The sequence below is a fragment of the Halichoeres trimaculatus genome, unplaced genomic scaffold (assembly GCF_033239565.1).
Source record: "Halichoeres trimaculatus isolate MK-OKI-2021-1 unplaced genomic scaffold, fHalTri1.1 fHalTri1_scaffold_23, whole genome shotgun sequence".
Lineage (NCBI taxonomy): Eukaryota > Metazoa > Chordata > Actinopteri > Labriformes > Labridae > Halichoeres > Halichoeres trimaculatus.
In genome coordinates, this window is record NW_027437201.1 from 4429495 (window position 1) to 4456881 (window position 27387).

The following is a 27387-nucleotide window of genomic DNA, read 5'->3' on the forward strand; positions in this document are numbered from 1 at the left end:
ACCTTTACAGAAGGGTGACAAAAAATGGGATGGTTCGTCTCGGTTATTTGTGGATCCATCCTGAAATCAGTCAGTGAAAACGCTGTAAATTTGTCAGGCCATAAAATGCATGCCATGCCAAGACAAACCAAACTGGACCACTTGGTGGAAACGGAGCTTCAGAGTCTGAAAATACCACAACTGAAGATGCCTCCCCCACTTTTTAATCGTTTGTGTGGCAGAAGTTTGGGTACCCAATGGAAATGATAAACGACAACTGAGAGAAACAAACAGTACATAAGCAGTGTAAGAAAACAGTGCCGTACAGCGTGGCTAATAGGAGCATGTTAAGGTCCCGGCCTCTGGTGTGTGCTGACGAGTGTGTGTATCTGAGTGTGTGTGTGTGCGCCAGGTGTGTGGGTTTTTTCCTCCCTCTTCCCAGGTGATTGGGGGTTACGGCGTCCACCACTCAGGGGCGGAGCTTGACTGGAGTGGAAGGTTTCATAAGGCTGGCTGGAGTTTGGAGCGGGAGCGGCTGATCTGCAGTGGTCTGTCGCCCGCAAGGCCCGTCTGAGCTCGGCTCTTTAGTAGAGACGCTTGTCGGAAGTGTCATCCCCTTTTAGTTTCGTAGTAAAGTTGTTTGTTAACCCGATTTAATTTGATAAATAAACTTTAGTTCAACTTTCCTTACTGCTATACTTTTCATTAAACATTTCTTATTTGCCTTAACACCTGGCTTATGTTAATTCCCTTACCCAATTAAGAGCTCTGGCGGTAACAGAGCACTATGCTAAGGCACATACAGAACAACCACAGCTTGCTACTGAATTTCAAAGCACCTGTGATAAAAACTGTTTAAGGCCAGACAACACTGACAGGCGCCTTTGCACCTAAACTTCCAGAGCCAAGACAATTACGAGATACAGACAAAAAAGGTCAGTCTCTGTTTGACAGAGAAGTAGTTTAGTTACATGTTGCTTGCACTAAAAAAAAATGAAGTTTTGATTTCATTTGTGGAAAGAAGTTCAACAGTTAAAAGCATGTACATGTGGAGAGTCTCAAATCATGGAGCACATCATGAGATGTGGCCAGGCCCCACAGTGTACCAGAGATGACCTGGCTGGACCAAGTGTGGCCAGTGCACCAGCCACTGGAGGGGCAAGATGGCTGAACAATCGGACACAATGAAGAAGCCAATTTTCAGTAGACTCTAAATTAATGTCACCATTATGTATCATCTGAAGTAGTTTTCAAAGTGTTTACTCAAAATGCTTCAAAATACAATTTCAAGTAACTAGCTGATCAAAGACACTCTCAAACAAGGACATTCAGGGACTTGTTGCAAAACCAAGTAAACACTTGGGAGATAATTACGCTCTCACAGGACTGTTTGTTTCACAAGAAGAAGGGAAGCCAATCCAGGACAGAATCCCATTAAAAGTTTATCATTTCCAGATCAATCCATCAAATCTTTCTCCTACAACCCAAACATGACTAATGAGCCCACGGTTAGCGTCACCTTTACATGCCCTTTCTCACAAAACGTACAGTGGATAATTGGGCTGCACTTTAGTTACAGTGTTCAGGTACTTGCTGACAGCTCTCGTCACTGTCAAGCTGTTTTTTCCTTTTTCACCTTCTCTTTTTTTTCTTCTTCTGATTGCGTATAGCCCCACGTACTTCCAGGTATCGAGCAAAACACTCTCCCATCCAGCTGCTTGTGTGCGTAGTGGAGTGTAAGGTGTGTGCTGGATTGTGTAAAATGTCTAATTAGGGTTAAAAGGAAGTAACAAGAGGCGACCGGTTGTAGTTTAGTGAGATGAAGTGTCAGCAGTTTCTTGCAGTAGCGTGTTTTTGCATCCTAATGAGTCTTCAGTGAGCCGGTGGACTCAGGGTGAAGGTATTCTAGGGGCTGCGCGGAGGGAAGAAAGTTTACAGTGAAGCAGGGCTTGTACCCTCGTAGCGTAATTTGACATGTGCACAGCCCACCATAATATGATCATTCCAGAGCTGAATGACGCAAGAGAGGGAAAGGAGAGTGAGGGGGAATGAGCGGAGTTTCCTGTTCGTTCCCAGCAGCCTTAGATGGATCCCAGTTTTCCAAGCAGAGGAGTAACTTCACCTTGGAAAAACAATGGAAGTGCTGTTGTCCATCAAGTCGCCCCAGGACACGCAGAAAAAAAGAAAGCACACACAGACACACACACACACGTCACTTTCTCTGATCTTTCCCAGTTAACGCTGACCACAGTGACAGAGCAGGTGAACCTGATCACCCTGTGTGCCCTGCTACCCCATGGGGCTTCTCAGCGTTTTAACTCTTAGCCTGAAAAGCGCCAAAGCCTGTAACAGTCTGCACACAAGTGACAGCTGAATACTTGGCACAGGACACTCTCAAAAGCTGAGATTGGTTTGCAGAGATTACATAATTCACACCTCCACAAGCTGCTGAATCCTAACTCTGTGCCTGCCATCTGTCCGTCTGTCTGCAGAGGACTGAGCCATATGTGCGGTTAAGCGGCCTCTCGTGCAGAAATTCCTTCACAAAACAATGTCGGGGAAGATGTGGTGAAGGAACAGAGTGGAGTATTTCCATTCCATGTCGAAGAGACGGCCTTGAAGCGCAGGATTTGCTTGGATTACGTTTTTAAGTGCTACAAATCCCGCTGAGTAGCGATACTCATTAAATTGTTTCCAAAAAAGAAAATGGAAAAGTTCAGAAATCTTGTTTTCTGCACTGAAAGGTAGAATGTCAATCTTTGAGAGATAAAAGAGCAATGTTCTTTTTGGTGAGTGAAAGGGAACAAAACAGGGTAGTCTCTCATCTCCGCTGGCCTTTGAGAACAAAGAGGTGACCACTCAGTCCAAATCAGCGATCACAGGTGGAAGGAAGTTTTCAGACAGACACCAAGATGTGATGAAGAACACCATCAGCTCTGCTTGGATCTGAGGAAGTCAGAAGGCAGGCCAAAAAAAAGCTGCATACCTTTATCAAGAGAGAGCAGGAATGCTGGTGCTGAAATGAGCAGTGAGGGAGGACAATGTGTAAGGCAGAGGAGTGGATAATAAAACTGGAGGTGGAGGACAGTATGTTATCAGGGCAAAAACACCTGTTACAACCTCAGAGTGGAAGCTGTTTGCTTGTTTATGAGGCTTTCTTTCTCGATAAAGAGGCTTAAATGTTAAAATTTACTTTATATTTGAAAATAATTTGACATTTTGGAAAGACTATTCTTGCTTTCTATGCAGTTATATGAAAATATTAACACAGCTGCTAAATCTTACAGTACAAAATAAGACAAGAGTCATAGCTGAGGTGTTCAGTTTAGCCTAGCTTAGCATCACCTAAAAATAGTGGGACAACAGGCTTCTTGGCAGAGTGAAAATAAAACAAAAACATGCCTTCTGAGAACTCTAAAGCTCAAGAATGAACATGAAGGATCCTGCTAGAGTTTATCTTTAGAGAGCTAAAAATATAAAAACAACAAGCCGAGGTTTTCCGTGAGGTTGTGTGTTGCTAATTATAGTTGGGAGGATTTTTGGGACTGACTCAACAAACGAGAAAGAAGAATATGTACTGGTTCTTACTAAACCAGGGAAAGCTCCCTTTTGTTACAGAACTACACTAGACTTTTTCCCCTGCAGCTAGCCATGCTAAGCTAACTAAAACTATGATAATCTAATTGAAACTTAAAATTTTGCAGCAGTTTATTGTAAACATCAATCAATTTAAAATTGAAGCCAAAGTAGCTGTTAACCCTTGCTAAAAGTCTTTGTACCATGCTTAGATGAGCAAAGCTATGCTAAGCTAATAGACATTATTTTCTCTAGAAATAATTTTGTGATTTTATTATGAAATTGATAATTCGTAATTTTTTTAATAAAAGAACCATAAAATGAAATTCAATTTTGGCACAATGGGATAGAGCTAAGCTAACTGTTAGCTTCTTTGTATTCAAGATCTTAGTGCTATACTAATTTGATTAAAAATACTTATTTAAAAACAGAATCAATGACAGAACATTTTGAATTGTTTTTGTTTAAACTATCTGAAGTAAAAAAAAATGTGCTCTTTGAACAGAGCCTAGCTTTCTGTTTAGCCCTGCTTATAGCCTTCATACTGAGCTATACTATGTGATGCTAAGCTAATAGCAAGTAAACTTTCTTCTCAAAGTTCTTCTCCAGGTTAAAGAGCCCCTCCTTGAAATTTTCTTCCAAGGTACCCAAAGTTTCGTGGTGAACAGCAGCTAACTGTTCCCCATGCTATTAGTTATTATACTAAGCTAATCACAGCTTCGTTTGGAAAAAAATGTGAGATTCATTACATGAATACTCACAACCTGCGATCACAAAGGTCACTAGAGCATTCAATTAAGTTTCTATAAGATAGAGCTAAGCTAGCTTAAACCGTTTCCCCTTTCTACTTGTCTTTATGCTAGGCTAATCTAACAGCAAATTGGTTTTTGAATTCCTTTTTATGATTTAATCAATATCATTAAAATTATATGACTATGATTTCACAACATACTCAAGATTTGTATCTACAAACATAGCTGTTTTACCCTGACTGCACATCTTCATGCTAAGCTAAACCATGCTAAGCCCATGACTTTTGTTTCTGACTTCTTTCTTTATTACACAGATCAATAGTTTTATCTCTCTACATAAGAGTGTGCGGATGTTCTTTCTTCAAGCAGTTTGAAAAACATTATTCCAAATACCTACATGTTTGTGCTGACGACAAGTAAGGCGAGAGGCAAAAAAAGACTGTTTTTTATGCATCAGCATGAATACACAATCCATACACAGCATGGAGCTGAGCAGTGAGTCCAGTAAGTGAAGACAGCCTGAAAGCATCAATTACCACATTGAAGCTACAAACCTTTATTCAATATGCAGCAAAGTACAAACAATCACAGCTTAACGACTCCATTGGAAAAGTGGTTGCTGAGAAACTTTTCTTCAGAAATTCTTCTGATGAGAAAAAAATAACACAAACCACTCAAAATCAATACTTAGGTTTTCCTGCCTTATAAACTCTTAAGTGAAATCAATACTGAACCACTCAGTATTCAAGTTCCATTTGTCTCCTCGATAAGCTAAACTAAGAATGATTCAAAAATCAAAATCACTAAGATGAATACACTCCACAAGAAACAGCATAGATGCACTAAATGTCTGTATGTTCTACAGCTGTTTGAGCAGTTGGCAGCTGCAGTTTCTGCCTTTAATCTCTAAGGCGACGGTTCAAACAAGAGTTCACAATAATCCCCAGATGAGCGTCACAGCCTGCAGCCTGCAGGTGAGGGAATATTAAAGATAAACACCTCCCACCTCTCAGACGCATTGCCCGTCTCGTGCCTCTATCTTGTGTCAACAGAGTTAGCTTGTGTCAGAGCGCTTGGCACAGAGTGGTCCCACATGCTGAGCAAATATAAGACCTTGATGTAAAGCTGACAGCCATGTCAGGCGACAGAAAGTGCTATTGATCACTCAAAAAAAGACACTGAATGAAAAGGGGGATGAGAGGACAGTTGTATGTTCTGTCGATTAATCCATCAGGAGCTCTGTTTTCTATTCATGATAAAAGCATTGATGGCAGTGACATTTTCACACATTCATGAAAATATCAGTGTATATTTCAGTTTGAGGCTAAGAAGCACTTTTTGAGAGTGTTAATCTTTACATCTGTCTGTAATGTCTGAATACTGAGCAAAATTATTCAGCTTGAGCCTATTTTTACAGCCTGAACACACAATCATCTTCTGAAGTTGCTGGGATGGTTCATTGACATTAGCATCTGTGATGTGTTGGCAACCAGTGTCCATGATCTTATCTTACAAGCAGCCATTCGAACGGTTTAGTGTATTGAATCCAGGTAGAGGTCTGTGATTGGCTGTCCAGTCCAATACAGAGCAGATCAATGAAGATAGTGAGATAGCCCAAGGTTGTGACTTGCCTTAGTGAAGTACATTTCTAGTTGTATTTCCAATGTCATTGGATATTTTCTGCACGTTTCGAAACAAAAAAATGCTAATTTGAGATGAGCTTTGTAGAAAAAAGTCCCCAAAAAAGTGAGACAAAACCCTGACATGAAGCAGAGGGATCTTACCTTGTGCTTTTGAGACTAGTTTGCATAAGTATCCAACAACTATATACCTTCCTTTATACAAACAGTTGTGGGACAAATATTGATCCCTGAGGAACGCCACAATTCTTAAGTGCAAACTGTCCTATCCTGTGGCCTGTTTTCGAAGCTGCTATGAGAAAGTTTCTGTCAATATTGATAAATCCTGAGGACAAAGTGGAATCTTTAAACAGGGAAGTATGACACCTAACCTGGTAGCAAAGAAATAATCAACCCTTTCACTGACTGTCTTCTTTGTTTTAGTACCCCATACAGATGTCTCAGTATGGTTAAAAGTGCTTTAATCCATGCTATATGTCAGTCAGAATTCATGCTTCTCAATAAAGTTGTCCAGTCTTGTCATAACGGTAAAGTTTCAGTGATAAAATTTCGAAAACCACATTCCCTGTGTTGCATCTATTAAAAAAAGTTTCACACATTTACAGGGTAAGGAACCACAGTTGAACCCCTGAATGTAGCCTAACCTTTCTGCAAGCCCAAGTGAGCTGAGCTGAGACCCGGAGTCCATCTGCTTGACATATGGTGCCAATTACCAACTGATGGGGTTGCTGAGGTAAAAAGGCCAATCCATATTGGTCCGTCCCACCCAGGTCTGCACAAGCAGCTATTCATACGAATGTGCAAGAACACCTCCCACTCAAATCCTAAACCAAACCCTGACCTGTCTACAGTGGACAGGCAGCCTACACATGGCTCCAAGACTCAATGTACAGACAACAAGTATGAAGTCAGTACGGATTTTGGACCAAAACTGACATTTTTCTGACATACTTTTTGTCTTCCAAAGTTTACTTTCAAAAGCTGAGAGACGCTATATTTTAGCAGTATATACAATAACTTTTGTGAGACCAGCTAGAGAAGAAAATCAGGTTATTCTTTACTGAAACTTGGAGACACTGTTGAAATAAAATGGATTTTTACAGGTGACTCATCTGCACCTCAGTGTTTACTCTGACCTTCCATATCGAAAGGGTCACGATTTGTCCAATCTCTATATCAGGACATGTCACACCAAGCACTTCATGTCCTGCTCAACAACGTGCAAAGCAACTAAGCTACAAAATGTCTCAACATTATGATACACTGCATATTTATCCGCTGGTGGATTTTTGAGATGGCATAAAGAGAGAATAATGAAAAATGTTGTCATATTTGAAATCTTGACACGTTTACACCCATGTTTGCCAGTGTGGAGTCTTTCCTCCTGCATTTGATGCATCACCACTCTTCTTGCCACATGAAGTGGAATGATGGGAAACCACTGCCTTGGCTTTGTGCACAGATTGCACAAAAAGATCAATTTGTTTCCAAAGCCTCCAACTTACATTACTTTCAACTACTCCTCTGAACATGAAAAGAGTCTGTTGTTTTTTTGAACCTTTACATAGATGTTACATTATCCTTGCATCTTGGTAGCAGTTTTCATTGAAACTAAACCTTTTCACCACTGAACGTATTACATACAATATTCCACAGCTCAAAGTGAAAGCTTTTTCTTTTTATGTACTTTGAAATTATCCAGCATAGAAAAGGCTCATTCTTTAAATGCCACCAAAGTGCTTCTGCTTGCGTAGCATAAACACTTTCATCTTTACTAACAACCATAGAAACATTCATCTCTTTTCAGTGCTTTCTATCTTTCTTTCCTCTTCTCTCTTACACTCTAAAGCTTTTCCACTCCATTCTTTAAAATCACTTGTAGCTGAGCTGAAAGGTTATCAGCCCAACAAGGAGAATTTTTCATTCAACTCATCTGTAAATATTCTAAAGCTGCTATTTTTTACATAGTAAAAAGCTGACCCATAGAATATTTTCTATGACTATGTGAACACCAAAACTATCTAAGAAGAGCAGACTCTCTTCTTTCAGGGAAAATTTCCTTTTTTAGACTAAGCCCGTCTCAGGAGTTCCATGCGATCGTGACACTTTTTCTCTCTGAATTACCACGACACATTCTCAGTTCGAGTGTGAGCTGCCTGGACTTTTCTGACTTGCAACATCTCATCATGTCTCCGTCATCTCTCCTCTTCTTCTCATATCTACGCTGATTTCTCATCCAAAGAGCACAACGCTGCCACCTACATTAGTTTACAAGCCTGATATTGATTGACAAGCTCTGCCAGACCCTGCCTCCCCCCTGTTGTAGAACATGATTGACGTCTATAGACACAGTCAATGGTTGCAATCAAATCAACATCTATAGAAGTCAACGGCAGCCAATGTGTTACTGTCTGCAGACAGCAGGCAGTTTCCATGTTGCTACTGTTAAGCTTGGTTAGCGCTTTCCTTTTGTCCATTTTGCCATTCTGCACTCCACATTCTGACATTTATTCACTCAGTCACTGTCAATAAAATGTATTTCCCCCATCCTGAATGAAAGCATTTTAAAACTTGAACACAAACTGACTGGAGATTGTATGTTAGTCATGTCTCATGTCTATGTTATAACCTAATGTATTTCTCTATCCATGTAGTGATTACAGATCCATCTGAAACACGCTGCTGGCTTGGATTACCATGTACATTAATTTTTTATGTGAGTAGAACAATGAATGTTATTATGGATTCACTGTCCAGGAGGCGTCTTCACCAGATGCCCAAACCACCTCATATGGCTCCTCTTGATGTGGAAGAGTAGCAGCTCTACTCTGAACCTCCAGGATGTCTGAGCTACAAACCCTATCTCTGAGGCTGAGCCCAAACATCCTGAGGAAAAAGCTCATGTCATTTTTCTTGTATTCATGATCTTGGTCTTTTGGTCACTACCCATAGATAGTGGCCGTAGGAGAGGGTAGGAACATGGATTGATGGGTAAATTGAGGTCTTAGCCTTCTGACTCAGCTCTCTCTCCTCAGACTCGTGTAGAGTCTGTATCATTGCTGACTCCTTTCTGATCAGTCTGTCAGTCTCAAGCTCTGTTTTCCCTTCACTTGAGAACAAGACCCCGAGATACTTCACTTGGGGGCAAAGACTCTCTCTTGACCCAGAGTGGACAGTCCACCCTTTTCCAGCTGAGAACCATGGGCTCTGAGTTAGATTTGCTGATCTTCACCCCCGCTACAAACCGTCCCAGTGTGAGCTGGAAATCAGTGTTTGATGAGGCCAATCGGACCACATCATCTGCAAAGAGCAAAGATGGGATCCTAAGACCCCTGAATCCGACTCCCACCACCATTTGGCTGTGCTTAGAAATCCTTTTCATAAAAGAAATGAACGGAATCAGTAACAAAGGACAGCACTGGTTAGGGATGGGTACCTTTCACATTAAAATGATATGGTGACAATGCCCGGTACCTAGTAATCGGTACCGGTACTCAACAGTACCTAGTTTCAGTACTTCTTGTGTTTATGTGGTAAAACACATACATTTGTTTAGTAACAAAGTATATATATTTTTTCAATTTAACATATTTATTCTTCAATATATAACCTTGCAATGCTGTGTTCATGTCCAGCATGGAAAACCCCTACTCTTCCACTCCTTCACAGTCACAAGGATGCATTTGGGTACCTAAACATGGTACCTTTTGGTCGCATCGGTACCCAGTACCTGCTCTGCTCTGTAAGGTAAGCACCTTTTTATTTTACGTGAATCGGTACTAGGTACTTTTGATAGAATTCGGTCAGTACCAATAAAAGTACCTAATTCAGTATCCATCACTAGCTCTGGTGGAGTCCAACATTGACTGAAAACAAGTATGACTGACTGTTGGGAACGCAAACCAAACTCTCATTCTGGAAGTACGGAGATCGAATAGCCCTTAACAAAGGGCCATTGACTCCTTACTCCCAGAGCATCTCCACGAAGACATCTCCCACTTCTGATCACACTCATTCGTCAAATATTAGTTAATGAATATAAATGAATTACAGATGAACTGTTCACAATGTCCATGGGTTCAGAATGGTGAATTGATTTACTTATGTTTAATTTAAACTTTAAATGTACATATGCCTCTTTTCTTACTTAATCTCAGCTTCTCCAAACCTTAGCTGAACGTAAATCATGTAAAAACATGTAAAATGAAATATGGACAATTAAGATAGAGGTCATCATCAGTTTTCAGTATTTGCTCAATGAAATCTAAACCGTGAGTTCCTTATAGCGTTCATCTTGCCTTTATTACACTATACATCAAAATTCAAAGGGTAAATTTGCATTTTAATTGGCTTCATAAGTGGCTGCCCTTGACGTTTGACTGTGTATTTTTTTTTCAAATTGAGGTATATGTTGAGCGTGCAAGAAGCGCACTATTATACCCTATTTCATATATGTTCCAGTCTTCAAAAGACAATCTGATCATCCATCCTGTCTGCCGCCTGCCAGGTAGGCAGAGATATTTACACTATCTGTCATCTGGCTTCAAGCTGCAGAACTGATCTGTATGGATCACGATGGTGCCCTGAAACTGCTTAAAAAAGAAGCCGAGGAGCCGTGTAGCAGCCAGCGAGAGGGGGGCAAGAGGAGATGCCTTTATGTTAATGGTTTCCACAGATTCCAATCCTACGTCTGTCTTTTTCCAGTCGCCTGGCCACACTGCGCTGATTAAATCATGGAGGCAAGGTTGAGGTGGATTTTAGGGGCAATCTGTGTCCATGTGCATACTGTATACACAGTTTTGCCTTCAAGCACTGAGCAGATCAGTTTCTCTCTCATTGCATCACAGGCTAAATATTCTAGATCATAATCTCCGTCACAACATGGATTTAACTCGTACTTCATAGAAAAAAGGGAGTATTAAGCGTGTAGAACAAAAATAAGTCTTTAAAATAAGCAAAAACAAGAGCAACAAGAAAAGGAATGTTCCTCAAAACCAATGGTTGAGTGGAAAAGGCCGATTCCTCGAACAAAAAGACTCGCAGAAACACATCACGTGTCTGCTGAGCAGAGATTAGAAAAGCCACACGAGGAGGAGACAGGGCTCATCAACTTAGCCTACACACAGACTGGAATATCTGCCCACATTAACCACACGCATTATGGTACATTCTGTACGTGCACATGCCTGGCAACAGAGAAAATAGAGACTCCCACTGAGAATCAATCACTTACTGAGCTATCAAAATATTTCGTGCATGCAAACCTGACACGGGGGCATTGCATGGCATGTCCTCTGGCTACAACTCATCAAACATTCAATAATTCAAAACCCTCTGCAGTTGTCTGAATCAAATCTTTACTCTGAACCATCCGAGTGATGCTGGTGCTTCATAGGAAGCAAATGAATCAATGCTTTTCTTTTTTTTCCTGTCAGAAAGCCACAGAGCTTTAGAGCATGCATGCACATTTCAATTTACGCTGTTTGTTAGCAACACGAGTGTCAGTCAGTCACTTAGGTCCCCAGGGAAATTTCATTGATATATTGGGATGACATTTGTTGCAAACATTGCTGCATCCAAGTGGGTAAGACCCAAAGAATTTGATGATTTAACCAAGCCAAATTAGCAGGCCAAACTTTCCAGGTTTTAAACGGTTCAGCTCTCCAATAATGAGCAAATCCCAACAGCAACATAATAGTCAGAGATCGGTCCAATGTTAAATTTCAGCAAAGTGGATACCAAGCTAAAAGTTTCTATTTACAGATTTTGCAAAGGCTCACAGAAACTGTTGGCAGGAAGGTTTCTGTCCTTTCTGGTGTTCTGGTTTTTGTTTGTAGAGTGGAGCGCATTAGAAACAGACCTAAAGACTTCCTCTGGTGGTGGAATATGGAGCCAGTGCCAAGGGATCCCCATTAAATTCCATGTAAACGTTTCTATTTACACACTACAAATAAATACAACAGTGAAGTGAAGAAATCACGTTCAATATCTCAGGGGTGCATCATCAATATTTTCCATTTGGATTGAACCAAGGCTTAGATTAGTGAAATCTTTCCACAGGGATTCGACTGACAGTTAGTGATGTTAAATCTGTTCAAGGATGCTCAATGCCTGATTTCACCCAATCAACTTTATTCATACACATGACTCAATCCCTAAACATTTGAGAGCTAGACTAGATGATGAACTTTACAAAGTCTACTCGTGGGCTACTTTTTTTTTAATCAATAGTTTTCAATATTTGTTATATACACATAACAATACCCATAAGTCAAGAGTTAGACACAGACAAAAAAACAGATTTACAAAAAACACAACAAACAAGGGAAATTAGTGCATACTCATGCTTAATTATTCATTATCATACCTCTGGTTTCTTAAAGAAGAAACAACACTTTTCTTATTAACTTGATTTAACAATCCATTAACAGTCCATCCAATCAAATTCAATCAAATCACCATAGGAGATGATGATATATGCCCCCACACCTGCTTCCAGATGGTGACAAACCTAAACTTAGTGTTATTTACAAGCAGCAACCTCTGGTCTAAGAATATGAGACAATGCGGAAGTGCTAAAATCTGCTGTTTCTCCAGTGTCCCCTTGAGGGTGGCTCCAGAAGTACTGAAAGTCACAAACACACCAAGCCAAAAAAAGCCATTTTCAAAGCAGAAATTAACCTATTTACAGCCAGGTTCAAAAAAACGTCTCCTGCCTGAATCCCTAATTTTACTATCAGTACACACTGTGAGGAGGGTGAATTTTTTTCTAACTCGGCCGTTCAGACGATATCAAGATCGCAAGCTCCCCAAATAAGAGGCACAGCTGAGGGTCATGTGACTGACAGGCACCCTATGGCTGTAGGCAAAGCCCTTGCCACTACCAATATGGCCGCTATAGCCGATATGCTTCATTTTGTGTTTGAGTAACAGACGGACATCGGCGAGACTACGCTCATGTTTGATACAGTCTATGGTTATTTAGAGTATCTGATATTCACGCCATACCTAAAAGATTGAAAAACTCAGATAACCATGTTTCTATAGAGAAACATTTTGGTTTTTGACTTTTCCAGTTTGACAGAATCATTCTTTTGGCAGCCAAGAAGGCTAAACCAACTGTCTTCCTTTTTTGTCTTGTTTTTAATTGTTCAGCCCTGTGACCCAACAGACACACAGACGGACATGAGGCAATATTTACATAAACAATAAATGAAATTAATTTACAGACTTCAGTCCAAAATAACTTGACTGATTGGCAGAACCATAACATAAGAATCAAGTTCCCAACTTGTCCACATTTATGCCAACATAGGTTTGAGACACTTGGGTCTATTTTATTTAGTCTAGAGGGAGTAATATAAGCTTACTTGTGGGCTACACGGAGCGGAGCTGAGCCAGAGACACATCTAATGTTTTCTGGCTGTTAAGCTCTCCTGTTGAATTGTTTGGTGATTGTCACTAGAAATGGAAACTTTGATGCCACAGATACCAAATATAAGATGTTGTGTGTTTAGATTTTAGATAATGTACTCGTGGGCTACATTCAGATAGGTTTCTTCGCAGGTCAATGTGTCAACTCACATTGGTTCCACTTAATTGTGGTCCAGCTGCATCACTGCTCCGGCAGGTCACAGCAGATATACGAGAGTCTTTTTTTTTTTGCCTGAGGCCAGAGCTGTGATGCGTCAATTCATAATCAATCAAAGGGGACAGGAAGTCGTGACTGGAAACTACCTAAAAAAAAGCAACTACCAAAATAAAACAAACTGTGTCAAAATCAGATAGTTTTTAACTTGACTACATCAATAAACCTACATGATGAGCGAAGACAGACCAGGAATCAACAGGTTCGAGGTTTTACAGCCCAACATGGACAAGGAGAGGATCATCATTGGAGTGGGAAGCATAGGAACTCCTCCGTCTCGTGACTCCAGTTGTCTGTCAGTCCTGCAAGGTGCTGCAACTCATCTACCAAGTCAACACGCAATGGAGCGGGGACACATCTGATGTATTCCTGGCGTAAGAGGTGGAGTATATCTGCTTTGATGCATTCCCACAACCAATCAACTGCAGCCTATCAACTACTTCCACTTTTATGAGCTTTAAAAGCATACGCTGGAAAATAGAAAAAACAAATGTCCTTCAACTCCATTTTCCATTCTCCATTTTCAATAATAAGATAAGTTGTGAGTCAAAGTGCAAACCATGACCAGGGTTACAAAAAGACAAGCAAAACAGGAGTCGTCTATCCCGATAACTGGGAATACTAACACTGAGGAGTTGCAGAGTCGATGTCATACAGAAGCCAACTGGTTTCAAGTTTGCAAGACTGCTTCAAACTGGTTGGCTGTCATAGCTCTGTTTAACATGCTACAGAATGTCCAATCCACCTGTCAACCAACCAGCAGCCTGGATGAGCATGAGAGAATTAGTTTCCAACTGCATCCAGCCACACAAAACTGACAGAGACTGACAGATATTAAATCTTTAATTTATGTTTCCTGCATGATAAGAAAGGATGCTCAGCAAAGCAGCAAAACAATAAAATCTTTTTTTTTTTTTTTTACATAGGTTCTACCCACGTACTCAGCTCTGCTTCTCATCTAAACAAATGTCTGGAACGGTGCTTGATTTGAATTATCCAATCAAAAAGTTGCTCTTAGGAAGGTAAGGAAAGTATATTAGGTATTAGGTATATTAGGTGGAGCATGAATAAAAAATAAAATACTAACAACCAAAAACATAAAATGTGACAATGCATAATTACATAACATGGCCAAAAGAGAATTTAAACAAATGTGGATCAAGCAGCTTTCTGAGGGCTTCAGTGGAAACGGACGTGTGTTTCAAAGGGTTAAAAGGCACCAACGAGTTCAGACATGACGAACAGAAAGTAGACCCTGGATCAGAGGACCAGGCTGTTCTGATGATGTGAGGATGGAGCAGATCAGAGAAACACACTGGTGTTTGACGGTGTATGTAAGTACAAGGATCTGAAATCTACTCTGGATTTGACTGGCAGCTGATTTAGAGAGGGGGAAAATATGGGAGTCCGGTGCCCTCGGAGGAAAACAAGTGTTGCTGATGGGATGAGATATTTTCATGTAGTGAAATTTCCCAGGAGCTGCTGTCTGCACTTCTTCTGTACTCCATTTCATGTTTTCTTGTACTTGTGTGATCTTTGCGTATGCCAGCTAAACAGTGAGTCATAGAAACAGAAACAATAGTGTTCCAGCGTCTGGTTTTCTGTTCCTGTCAGTCTGGGATAGGTTTCATACACACAGTTTGATTATGCAGGCTGTCTCTGTTGGCTTTAAAATGTCAACAAAGATCAAATTTGAATAATTTGTATCATTACTTTGAAAGATTGAAAGGGTACAGAGAGAACCCACCTGTGATCTGCCACCGTGGGAAACAGAAAAGAGAAAGAAAAACACACATGACAAGGTCCATCAGTGTTCCCGCTGACTGTGTGAGCTGCTGCCACTTTGGGAGCAATTATGGCGTCGTTAACACGGGATTCATCTGTTGCTCAAAGGCTTCCCTGCAGGGGCGTTCTGAAAGTGCAATTCCTAGGGCAATGCAACCCAGACACGACTCCTGCATATCCCACATGGTTGGCATTTAAGTGACTTCACTACTGGGGTTGTATTCCCGGAGGTATTTGTACCCAGCCAGGAGCTACAGCGAGTGTGAAAGCTTCGACAAAAAAAGGAGGACCTCTTCCTGGTGAGGTGATTTGGGGCTTAGCAGGATGTGTTGGATACCACGGCCACAGCTACTGGGGGCATGTTTTCACACTCATGCATGGTTTTTAGGGGAGTTATTCCTGGTCTGTGGGCCCTGGGGCAATGACAGGTTTAGTGTGTCGGGGCAGGAAATGTGCAGCCCCTCTGAGCAGGGCTTGGTGGGCTCTATCCTGGGGCCGGTGGTTGAGAGGGGGGAGGGGCTGGGGGAGGTCAGGGCAAAGGGCAGGCCAGGGCAGTTCAGTTATTCACGGTAGAGAGGAACGTCTGATTGGTCAGTGTGTGGAGTAATATGTTTGAGAAGAAATAAGAGATGGATTCATCTAGGGATGCACAGTCAACCTGCATTGCAATTTATCTGTCTGTATATTATGGTTTGTGTTTTTATTTGTTTTATTTGTTTCTGGTGTCTTTCACTGTCAATGCTTGTTTTATATTAATACCGCTCCTTTTTTTTCTCTTTTATTCTTACTATGAAAGGTTGTACTGTCTTAATATGTTTCTATGTAAAAGGGACTACGGATCAAAATTAGCATCAAGCTACCATCCGGCATTTTTACATGTTTTAACATGTTCATCAATGTGCACTGTCCCTTTCAAATAAATAAATAAATAAATAAATAAATAAATAAGATTTGGGGTAATACCAACTGAAACATAAAAAAAATGATATTTTAATTGACAAAATTTCATTCATACTGACCTTTTACAAAAATAATGTTTTTTAAACAGCTGCTTCTAATGCCTCTTCAGCTGCAAATAAACCCAACCAGGTTTCTTTTTGCACGGTGAGGTTTTCCTCCCATTATTCTAAATTCACAAATTATCAAATAAGCACTTGAATATTTAAATCAAAAAATATAAATAAACATGAACATAAACATGATTATCATTTCTCTCAAACAGCAGGTTTTTTAGCTAACTGACATTTAAATGTCAGCAGCTCCCATTGGTTGCAGCCAGATTATTTGCTAATGGACCAATGTTTATTTGCAGGACTAATAATGGCTGATATTTGTTTTCAGTCAATGTATTGCTGCATCCCAAATAAAGCTGCAGTAATACATCAATTATCCTTGCCATTTAATTTTTGTTATGCTCAGCAACTTGTTTTTTAAGCATCAACCAGGGATTTGACGTTAAGGTGCACCTCTGCTTATTTAGTTGCTAAGTTTGATAAATTCTTACCTCAAAATAAGTATGACTTATGGTAATTTCTAATTTGGTATTTTGGGACCTTGTTGAAATTTTCTCATTTCAAATTTTCTTCAAAAAATATCAGAAAGAAATTAAGTGAAACTGGGACGGACAACAACTAAAGATGACACTAAAAGGTAAGGGGGTTAGGTATGGGCACCGGATTACGTTCTTTTATAAGTACCGACTGAATTCTGTCAAAAGTACCGGGTACTGATTCACGTAAAATCAAAGGGTACCAATTTTATGTACCTGTATGCATCTTTGTGACTGTGAGGGAGTGGGAGAAAGAAAGAAAGAAAGAAAGAAAGAAAGAAAGAAAGAAAGAAAGAAAGAAAGAAAGAAAGATAGATATATGAATACTTCATTAATCCCCGAGGGGAAATTCATGTAGTTGGGGCTCATCTTCCAAAGATTAAAGAATAAAGAGTAAATAATAAATAATAAATAAAGACAAGGTGATTTTCCATGCTGGACATGAACACAGCATTGCAAGTTTTTATACTGATAAAATAAATATTTCAAATTGAAAAGAATTTACATTTTATTATCAAACTAATTGATATTTATTACCACATAAATACACACAAAAGTACCGGGAATTGGTACCGTTAAGTACCGATACCGATTGCCAGGTACCAGGAATTGGTTTCAAATGTAAAAGGTACCCATCCCTAAAGGGGGTCATCCTTTTCCAGAATTAGATCAAGCAATGCCTGTGACACAGCATTATTTAAGTTCGTAAACACCAGCTGAAATGAGTCGTCCAAAGATATTATTCAAACAGAACCTGAAGCTGCGGCTACAAATGACCTGAGTTTACTCAACTGTGAAACACTGCAAGCTGTTTCTTTCCGTGAATGAGTCATGATCTAAAGCTAATCTCAGCATGTTCTCAACACATGCTAACAAGGATACTAATTAGCTTGCGCCTGTTAACACTGGGCAACACATTAAGAACAGCTCAAATGAAAATTCCCCCACACAATCAAATGACTCACAGCAGCACACGGCAACTTACAGCTAATTGCTTTTGTGAGCAGAGCCAACACAAAGATAGTTATTAAATGCTGGCTGCTTCCAGACATGTTATTGTGAGGTGAAGGTTGCCTGAGGTCATATTTGTCTTTAAAATGAACTAATAATGAGCACAGGAAGGAATGCAAGGTTTCGATTTTGAAAAGTGTTCGGATGTACGGTTGTTTAGCAGTGATTTCCATGTTATTAGGTTTGATATGCTCACAATTAAAATCAGTGGGGATGTAAAAATACAACACCATGGCGTCAGAAACGAGTCAGAAACAGCATGTGTGCAGTTAAAGTGGCTGAAGAGAGCTGTTGAGTTTGAAAATCAGCTGATGGCTGTGATTAGCGGGGGCAGAGCAACAAATGGGAGCGTGTGATCTTTGAACTCAGCCACGGTTACTTCGACAGTTCAGATGCTAAATGGATATGATTATCCCTCAGAGGATTTGAGTCATCACGTAACAACAAAGCAGTGCAGTGGGAGTAATCTCCCTGATTAGCTCTTCTTCACCAGTTTAAAGAGTGCAAATCAGTGAAATGACCTGCTGCCAAATCTGGCTCCATCAGGTGCACACACCAAACGTATCATGCTAATCACATGTAAGTGTGACTATGCAGCTGACAGTCAGAAACCTGTCATTTGAGTAATCATGTGGTCCACTGTAATATTACAGGAATAACTGCAGTGTCCAATCAAAGAACAAATGATGAGAGATGCAAATGTATGCTGTTAGTATCAACGCTAAAGGTGATTGAGCAGATACGCACAGTAAAGGAAAAGGAAAGCACAGTATCTCAATGTGCTCAGAGCTGCAATGAGTCATGTCATTCAAGCGACTGTTTTCCTGCCACAGTGACTGGAGCCCCTTGAAAGCTGTTGGCTGACTGCAAATTATAAAGGAAGCAATAATACCAGGTAACGGTAGAACTGATACAGGTCAGTGAGATTCAGAACAGGGAAATTGCAGTGGCTGTCAGCTGTCACAAAGCTGTAGAGAGGAACTTTTTCAAAAATGATAAAAAAAACCTAAGGTAAAGGGCCAACTTTGCTAGCATAACAACAAAACTCAGCACTGAGGGCAGGGCACCTGCCAAAACAGACAGTGAATTTTTTATTAATCAGTGGATAATTTCTTTAAATATCTGTAGAATCAATTAATTCTTGAACAGTTCCTATGAACTATCTTTTCAAAGAAAAATAATTTACTCTGACTATCCATTAAACTTCCAGTTGCCCCCAGGAACTATTAATCATCCAATAGGACCTAGTGACCACGGATTAACATTTAATGATCCTGATGACTATCAAGTTTTAAATAGTTCCAGGTGACTGTTGATTATTCCTTGATAAGTTTCTGGTGACCATTAGTTAACTGTACAATAATTCATTTATTAATCGTCTATTAGTTCCTGGTGACTACTGGTTAATAGATGAGTGATCCTGATGACTATGGATTAATTAAGAATAGTACCTGGTGACTGTTGATTAATTACCAATAGTTCCTGGTGACCATTGGTTCCTACAACAGATCCCAGTGACTAGATTAATCATTGAATGATAATGACCAACAGGGCTTGACATTAACACCCGCCAACCCACTAAATGGCAGGTGAATTCTAGCTGTGGCGGGTAACACCGTCACTCCTACTATCCACTTTGGCGTGTTGAATTATTTAATTTTAGTTTTCTGGAATGGCATCTTAAGAATTAATTACTAATTTGCTCTCTATTGCAAACATATTCTGGGGTTCAAGTCACAAACTAGCACCAAAACTCCGGATTTTTTTTTTTAAGTGAGAACATTTATCAGATGGAGCTTATTTAAGCTCACACTGCACTGAACTCACCAGCAACACCCACCTGGAGAAGGGGAGGAGAGGGGGAGTATGGGCTCTGAAAATACTGTAAACAAACCAAACCATTCTAAATAAATGAAACTTGTGGTCCAGTGTGACTTGTATATGTTGCTTTCATCTTCATGAAGCATTTTTTGATTGATACGACTTCAAAAAAAAAGTATGATTATACTACAGTGTGACTTATAGTCCAGAAAGTATGGTACTCAGCAGTAAGAAATATTTAAGCAGACAGTGTTTCTAGCTAGATTTTTCAGTTTAGATTTTATTTTTTCAATTAATCTTCAACCTTCACAACTTTCATTGAATCCAATAAAAAACTCCTCCTTTTATTACTTTGTTTCAATAGTCTGCATATTTTCATATTTAAGGAGCACAACCGTTTCAGAGCTGAATACCTAATTTATGTAGTTTTATTTGAGAGTGCACAGGGTCATTTATATTAAAAGAGGTTGATAATCTATTTCAAGTAAACTTTAGCATGTCGTCATCCACTTTAATCATATTAAACACAAATATCCAACAACAAAATTGTGGCTAGTTAAAATGCTGAGTGGCTATTAACTCTGGGAAACCACTAGCCAAAGTGGCTGGTGAGCAAAAAAGTTAATGTCAAGCCCTGCTAATACAGATTAACCAAAGAATAGTTCCTGTTGACTATCTATTAATGGTCAAATTATTAACTGTGACTATCGACTAATCTCCCAAAAGTTCCCAGTAAGTATCTTTTAATTGTTAATTAGTTCCCAGTGACTATCAGCTAATCAAAGTATAATTCCTGGTGTCTATTGATCTATTGTCGGATAGTTCCTGGTCACAATTGATTAGATTCCAGTGGCTCAATTAATAGTTGATTGATCCCGATATCCAACCAATAATCGTAGATTAGTTTGCAGTAACTATAGAATAATAAAAATGCTTTAACTGCCCACCTCTAGTTCAGAGTCTTGTTCTCTACACAGCAGAAGCTCACTAAAAATAAATGAGCACCTGAACAGAATCTGACTCTGCACCAACAGCTGTTAGTAGCCCCCCCTTACACGCTGGCTAAACCCCTCTGAGAAGGCCCTGGAGATGCCTTATTTACCTCATGTATGTGCTCTGCGGCACACACAAACATACCACTCCATCACAGCTCCTCACTGTATGCAGCCAGCTACAGGACGTGGAGTTGATGTTGTCCAAATGCACCTGCTCAGATGCCGTTCAGTCAAAATAAATCATTTTCCAGACAGCTGCAGTAAATACGGCTATTGGCATTGGCATATGAGACGCTGGAAATTCTGAATAAAAACAACAACCTGTGGCTGCTGCTTTCACCCCCTCTCACTCTGCACTGGACTCTTAATAAGAGCCTCTTTTCACGAGCAGCAGGGCAACACACTCCAAGCAAGAAGAGCCTGTCTATGGTTCAGGTGGGCTTAATTTACTGCCAATATTTCCTTTGGCTGTCACCTACTCCATCGTGTAATTGGCCCACTTATGTCAAGTGGTCATCCTAATAGAGGAGAAAACTTCTGATACAAAGAAGCTGAAGGAGTTGAATTTAAGGTGGTGAAGATAAAACTCTTCAACCTCAAATCATGACACCCTCAGTCCACCTCACTGCTTTAAAAAACATCCTGATATCATTGTAAGAGGGATTTAGCAGCTCTTTTAAAGATGCAGTGGTCTCCTCAAGCTACACGACCCATTTCTGCTCCCGCTTCTTCTCCTCAGACGTCCTCTACCTTTCCTCCAGCAAACCTGCTCACTGCATTCTCCTCTTTCAGAAAATATTTTTCCACTGCCCCGTCCAGACCGTGAGGGCCTTTCTTTGGACACACACACACACGGCACGGTTCACAGCTCATTCACTCTTTCTTCTTGCGTTATCTTCCCTGACCACCTGGGTGAAAATGCAGGCAGAGGAAAAATGAAAAGTGTGGTTGTTGTGAAGGCAAAATATATCAATTTCCACAAAGTTGTTCCCTTGACAGATTTTCTAAGAAGTGTTTTTTTTTATGTGATGCTGCCTTCTCAAGTCTCATCATGAATACGACACACAAAACTGGAGGTAAACATCCCCAGAAACTGATTCCTCATGAGGAGTGGAGGAAATAACCTTTCCACTGCGATGCTCCTGATATTAGACGATGCATCCGCCGCTCCCTCACGCCTGGCTGGCAGCGGGGATTTAAAGGCCCTTCAAGGAGAACCCATCCCTGCCCCTCAAAAAGCCACCACCCTCCCCCTTCCCCCCTTTCCCGGGCCCCTCTGGGAGCTGGCGGAGGGTTCGGGTCCCAGTGTAAATATATTTTTTCTCTATCAAAGACACATTTTCCAACCACTGTCAAAGGGGAGGAGGGGGCTTTAAGTGGGGGGGAGAAAGAGGGAGTGGGGGTGAATTTTCCCCCTCTCTCGTCTGCCTCTGCCTCTGCCTGCCGGGGTCTAACATCTGGCACTGTTTATCACCTGGCCTGCTGGTTCAGGCAGGAAAAGAGAGGCTGGAAGGGGAGCGCAGTGCCAACCTGAAGGCTGCCACAGCAAGCCTGTCGGACAATTTAGATTATTTATTAGAACGTGGGTCCCTTTGAGCTGGTTTTGGCCCTCAACTCTATCAGCAATAAAGTACTGTGGAAAAAAAAACAAGATTTAAAGGGGTCTAATGTTGCACTGAAAAAAAAGTTGAGTGAAGTTATTTTCATTGAGTCGTATTGAAAAAAAACATTTGGCAATATCCATGAAGGGCACACGCTTTGAGAGATAATTACAACTATTAGACTTCATTTACTTTTTTTTTTTTTTTAACAAGTGTCCTCAAGTCAAATAAAGTCGATCAAGAAGTTGAAATTCCTCATCTTGTATATGTAGTTTTTGGCACCCCCTGTGGATAAAGATATACCCTGAATCTCTGTTGGTTTTGTCTTGTTGGTCAGCAATGTTTCCAGACAAAAAATCCTCCTTTACAATCTTTTAACAGTCAAACTCGTCACTGAAGAAGGGGGCTGGTTTGGCCTAGCAGTAGGCTCCACGTCCCAGGATGCTAGCCCTTAAGAAAGTGCTCCTTCCCTTTAAAAAGCTTCTTTTTGATCGGCATCATCATAGGGATGGGAATTGATAAGATTTAGTCAATACCAATGCCCTTATTGATTCTGCTTATCGATCTGATTCTTCATCGATTCCCTTATCAATTCCTGTTGTGAATTTTCTTGGTACAAAAAGTAGTTTTACAGGTTTTCTGTGTCAACAACATTTAATTGAGTTTATACCGTAAGTGAATAAAATGTAATTGGTCCCTGAGTCTGGATATTTCTGGGCATAATTAAACAGAAACAGGTACGAATTTCCCACAATGTGACGTTCATGTACTGTGGTGCAATATATAAATAATTCAAGTAGGCCATCTAGTGTCTCAAAGTAGTTATAGCAATTGTTTAAGTTGTTTGGAAGCTTTCCGTAGTTATGAAGTCAGCCATGAGCCTTTCATTAGCCTGTTAGCTTTTGACATTTGAAATTCTCAGTATTTTTTTACAAAGAGTTGTTGTGATATGTTTCTGTGATGAAAGCTGAAATTTTTTTCTGAAGCTGAAGTTATACTGATGTATGCTAACTGCTAGCATATCAATGCAGTTTCCCATATACATTAGCATCAAGCTTGTGCTATTTTGTTATTTTGGTAAATAAGGGGATTTATACCATTTTGAATGTACTGAATATGAATCTCCTGAGAGAAAGTAATGTGCATTTCTTTATGAAGTCAGTTCTTCAGGAAAACTTAGCAGACTAGTTGACGTAAGGCCTGGTGGCTCCGGCACAATGTAAAGAATTGATAAGGGAATCGTCAAGCACAAAGGTTAACTATATTGATGGATTGAAACATTTCTTATCCATTCTCAACAGGAACCGGTTTTCGATTCCCATCCCTAATCATGACCAGGAGCTTTAAAGTGATACTCCGGGATGGAACAAGTTGGGTCCTATCACAAGGTTTAGGGCAGAAATGACCCCTACAGCAGTGTTTTTGTGCAGCAGAAGCCCAGGGCGCTTGCACCAAACACCCCCTCCCTGCTCCTCTGCCGGTTTCCTCTGCACTCAGACGGGGCCATATTTTACTTGATCAAAAACACAAATAAACAGACTCCCACCAAAAAAATCTGATATCAGTCTGCATTCACGCTTTAATTAGAGAATTTTCAGCCCGTTACTTTCACACAAAAACACAGCTAAATAAGGCTCTAGTTCTCATCGTGTCTCTTCGTCCTGGCAGACTACCTGCGTTTGTTTACATCTGGCACACCCGCGCGGACTGATACACTAAGCGGCGAGTGCCTCGTAGCCAGCTGTGGCTCTGCAGCGGAGGTAGCGCCGTTTTACGACACGATGAGAACTAGAGCCTTATTTAGCTGTGTTTTTGTTTGTTAATGCAGACCGATATTAGATTTTTTCAGTGGGAGTCCGTTAATTTGTGTTTTTGGTCAAGTAAAATATGGCCCCGTCTGAGTGCAGAGGAAACAGGCAGAAGAGCAGGGAGGAGGTGTTTGGTGCGAGCGCTCTGGGCTTCTGCTGCACAAAAACACTGCTGTAGGGGTAATTTCTGCCCTAAACCTTGTGATAGGACCCAACTTGTTCCATCCCAGAGTATCACTTTAAAGGTGCCTTGTATCCTTGGTTAGTGTTATGTTGTGGATTTAAACCAAAGACTGAATAATAAACAGACTTTATGCAACTGTCTCCTCTCTTTGTTAAAGGTGAAGCCAAAAATACTGCTTTGATTGTCCCTGACATTTATCAGTCTGTCTGATATGTGTGAACGACTCATCTACCTGACTGATAAAATGACTAAGATCCCTCAGATCAGTAGAGACTGTAGCAGAACTTACATGTTCGTTAATTTGAAACTGACACCTGCAGTTATAAAAAGAGCACTTCCTTTGTTTTCTTGTCATTCCTGTTCTAAATCTGCTCGTTCAGAGCAAAACTGTCAAGAACCTTGTTAACGGAGCTGTCAATCAATTGAATAAGTCATTGAATCTACATTTACCTCGGAAGATCGAACACTTGCATATTAATCAGAATGACATTATTAAACTCTAATGAAGCACAAACCTTGCAGAGTTTAGCAAAGCAAGTTTAGAAATACGTTATCTGATGTATATTTTACTTTATTAGTCGAACCATGTCCCATCTGTTATAATGGAGGACTAAAGCTTTGAGATCCATACCATAGCCATTGAGCTCAATGAGTTCCTGCCTCACTGGGGCTTGGTGTTATTTTGTTTTTACCAGTGTTGAAGCACTAGAGTCCAGGATATGTGGGACTTGTGACCTAACTTGACTCGGTTTTCTGTGCTGATGACTCTGACTTTATTCCTCTGGTCTAAGGTCCGAAAAACAGATCATATTTCAGACCACGACTGGCGCGAGTGTTTATTTAACTGCATGTGCGTCTCATTCAGCAACAGAGTGTGACAAGATGTCAAAGGAGGTGCCAGAGATTGTGCATTTTGATTTTAAAGGTTTTACCTCTAACCCTGGAAAATGCAGAGCAACATGTTCACAGTGTAAAAAAAAAAAAAAAAACACTGAGGAGAAGACGGGGACACAGTCTAACTTTAACAGATATCCATCCAGGAAGCACCCAGAAAAGTGAGTAGATGGTGATGCTAATGTTACTCTGACTGTTGATGGAGCAGTCATAAGCTAGCTGCTAGATCAGGGTGTCCGCGGGGTCTTAAAAAGTATTAAAAGTTGATCAATCAATTTTGGGAAAATTAAGGGCCTTAAAAAGTGTTAAAAAGTCTTAATTGTGGTTTTATGAGGTATTAAGTTTCATAGGTATTCAAGCTTTGACACAAAAAATATCCATGAATATTTATTTTCCTCCTTGCAAATGTCCCCTGATTGGGACGTTAAACATTCAGCCGATTAAGTTCTATAATAGAATAGAATAGACATGAATAGAGTTACTTTATTGATTCCAAACTGGAAAAATGTTAACAGCAGAAATCGATGGAGTCAGTAGAAAATAAAAAACTAAAAAAAGACCAAAATAAAAAAAAAACATAAAGACTCTAGTTACAATAAAATACAACAATAAGGGTTGTGAGCGGTATAAACACCAGCTATAAAGTAACGTCATTTCTAGTTTCATAAAGAGAAATTAATACAATATTAAAGCAAATCACACAATCTCCAGCACATGTCCTAAATTTTAAAAATGATGAAATAATTTCTCATTTTCTTCAGCAAGTTGGCCTTGAATAACTCCTGTTTCTTGTTGTGGGAGTGTCGATAAACCTGCCTTTAGTTTCATTTGTTCTTTCAAGCTTTATTCCTCCTTAGCTTACATCATTTCTGTAAAAATGTAAACTGCAACTGTTAAAAAGTGGATGCCAACAACAACTGAAAGTTGCGATAAAGTCTTAACATTTTTTTAAAGGTTTTTGAAAAAGTCTTAAAAAGGTGTTGAAATCAACCTCGGGATTTTAGCATATACCCTGTAGATAATGACGATGTTAGCCTCCAAAGTCACTCATAATGGTTCTACATTGTTTGGTTAAGGTGTGATCTGTTTTTAACTTCACAAATGTTCATCCTTGAACAGATAAGTAACATAATATTTCGTCAATAAATTCTGAATATGGTTTCTGCATGTCAAAACTGTCCAACAGTCTGTTCAGGTTTACACAGACAATATTAGCTCATTAACAACAATCTGAAGTCAAACAGCAGCATTCCTCATCCTGAACTCAATCTTAGCTTCGTTCATCAGAATATTTCATATGCTTAAGCCAGATACTCAACGTTCCATCAAATGAGTTTCCTGTGTCCTGCTCTGGGCTATGGTTCTAAGGACTCAACTCAGATCTATTTTTTGGTGACTCGAAACTTGACTTAGACTCAAATTACGGTAACTCAAATACAAAACTGGCTCTAACAGGAAACAATGTTTACATTCATGCTAGCTAGCTTTGTGTTGTCTTTTGCCTTCACAGCATTGTTACATTATATAGCAACCACCAACTGAATCAGAAAAAAAATGTGATGAAACAGAAACTTCTTGTTGAACATTAGCTTGATGCTACAAAAACTATACAGGGTGCAATGTCAATATTTCTAAAGCTTTCCCTCAAATTTTAGCCCAAAATCTTATGAACAGAATCAGCGAGTGTCTTTTTACTTCTCTAAACCATAAATATAAACATATAGAAGAAATATGCACACACTTTTCTTTCTGTTTTTGAAATTAGCTCATTAATTTCTGAGAAAAGCTGAATGTGAGCCTTTTCCTGGAGCCTGGCATCAGAGAGTGACAGACGCAGAGAGAGCGAATATAGTCAAAAAGACAAGGTTCACAGGACAATGAGCTCCATTGATAAAGTGGAGACAGGACCGGGTGCCTCCAGCACGCTGAGAACGGCTGACGGTGCACAGAGGCACAGTGATTACAGTCTGCATTACAAATGGCTAAAACAGAGCTGTGCTCCATCAGGAGAGACCTGGTCCAGAGTGGGCTGTAAAAATTAATTATGAGTTAAATTTGTGCTAAGTGTGCTTTGTTTATGAGACAGAAAGTCTGAATCAAGAGGAGTTAAAGATTTAAATTGTTGTCTGTTTCTGCGCACCAAC

At 40.0% G+C, this 27387-nt stretch overlaps 1 protein-coding gene across 3 annotated transcripts in view; it reads right to left on the reverse strand.

Annotated features, from left to right (window-relative positions):
- The window catches only part of pald1a (phosphatase domain containing paladin 1a), an 89281-nt gene that overhangs the window by 21425 nt on the left and 40469 nt on the right, over positions 1-27387 (reverse strand). The gene's annotated exons all lie outside the window — the stretch shown is intronic.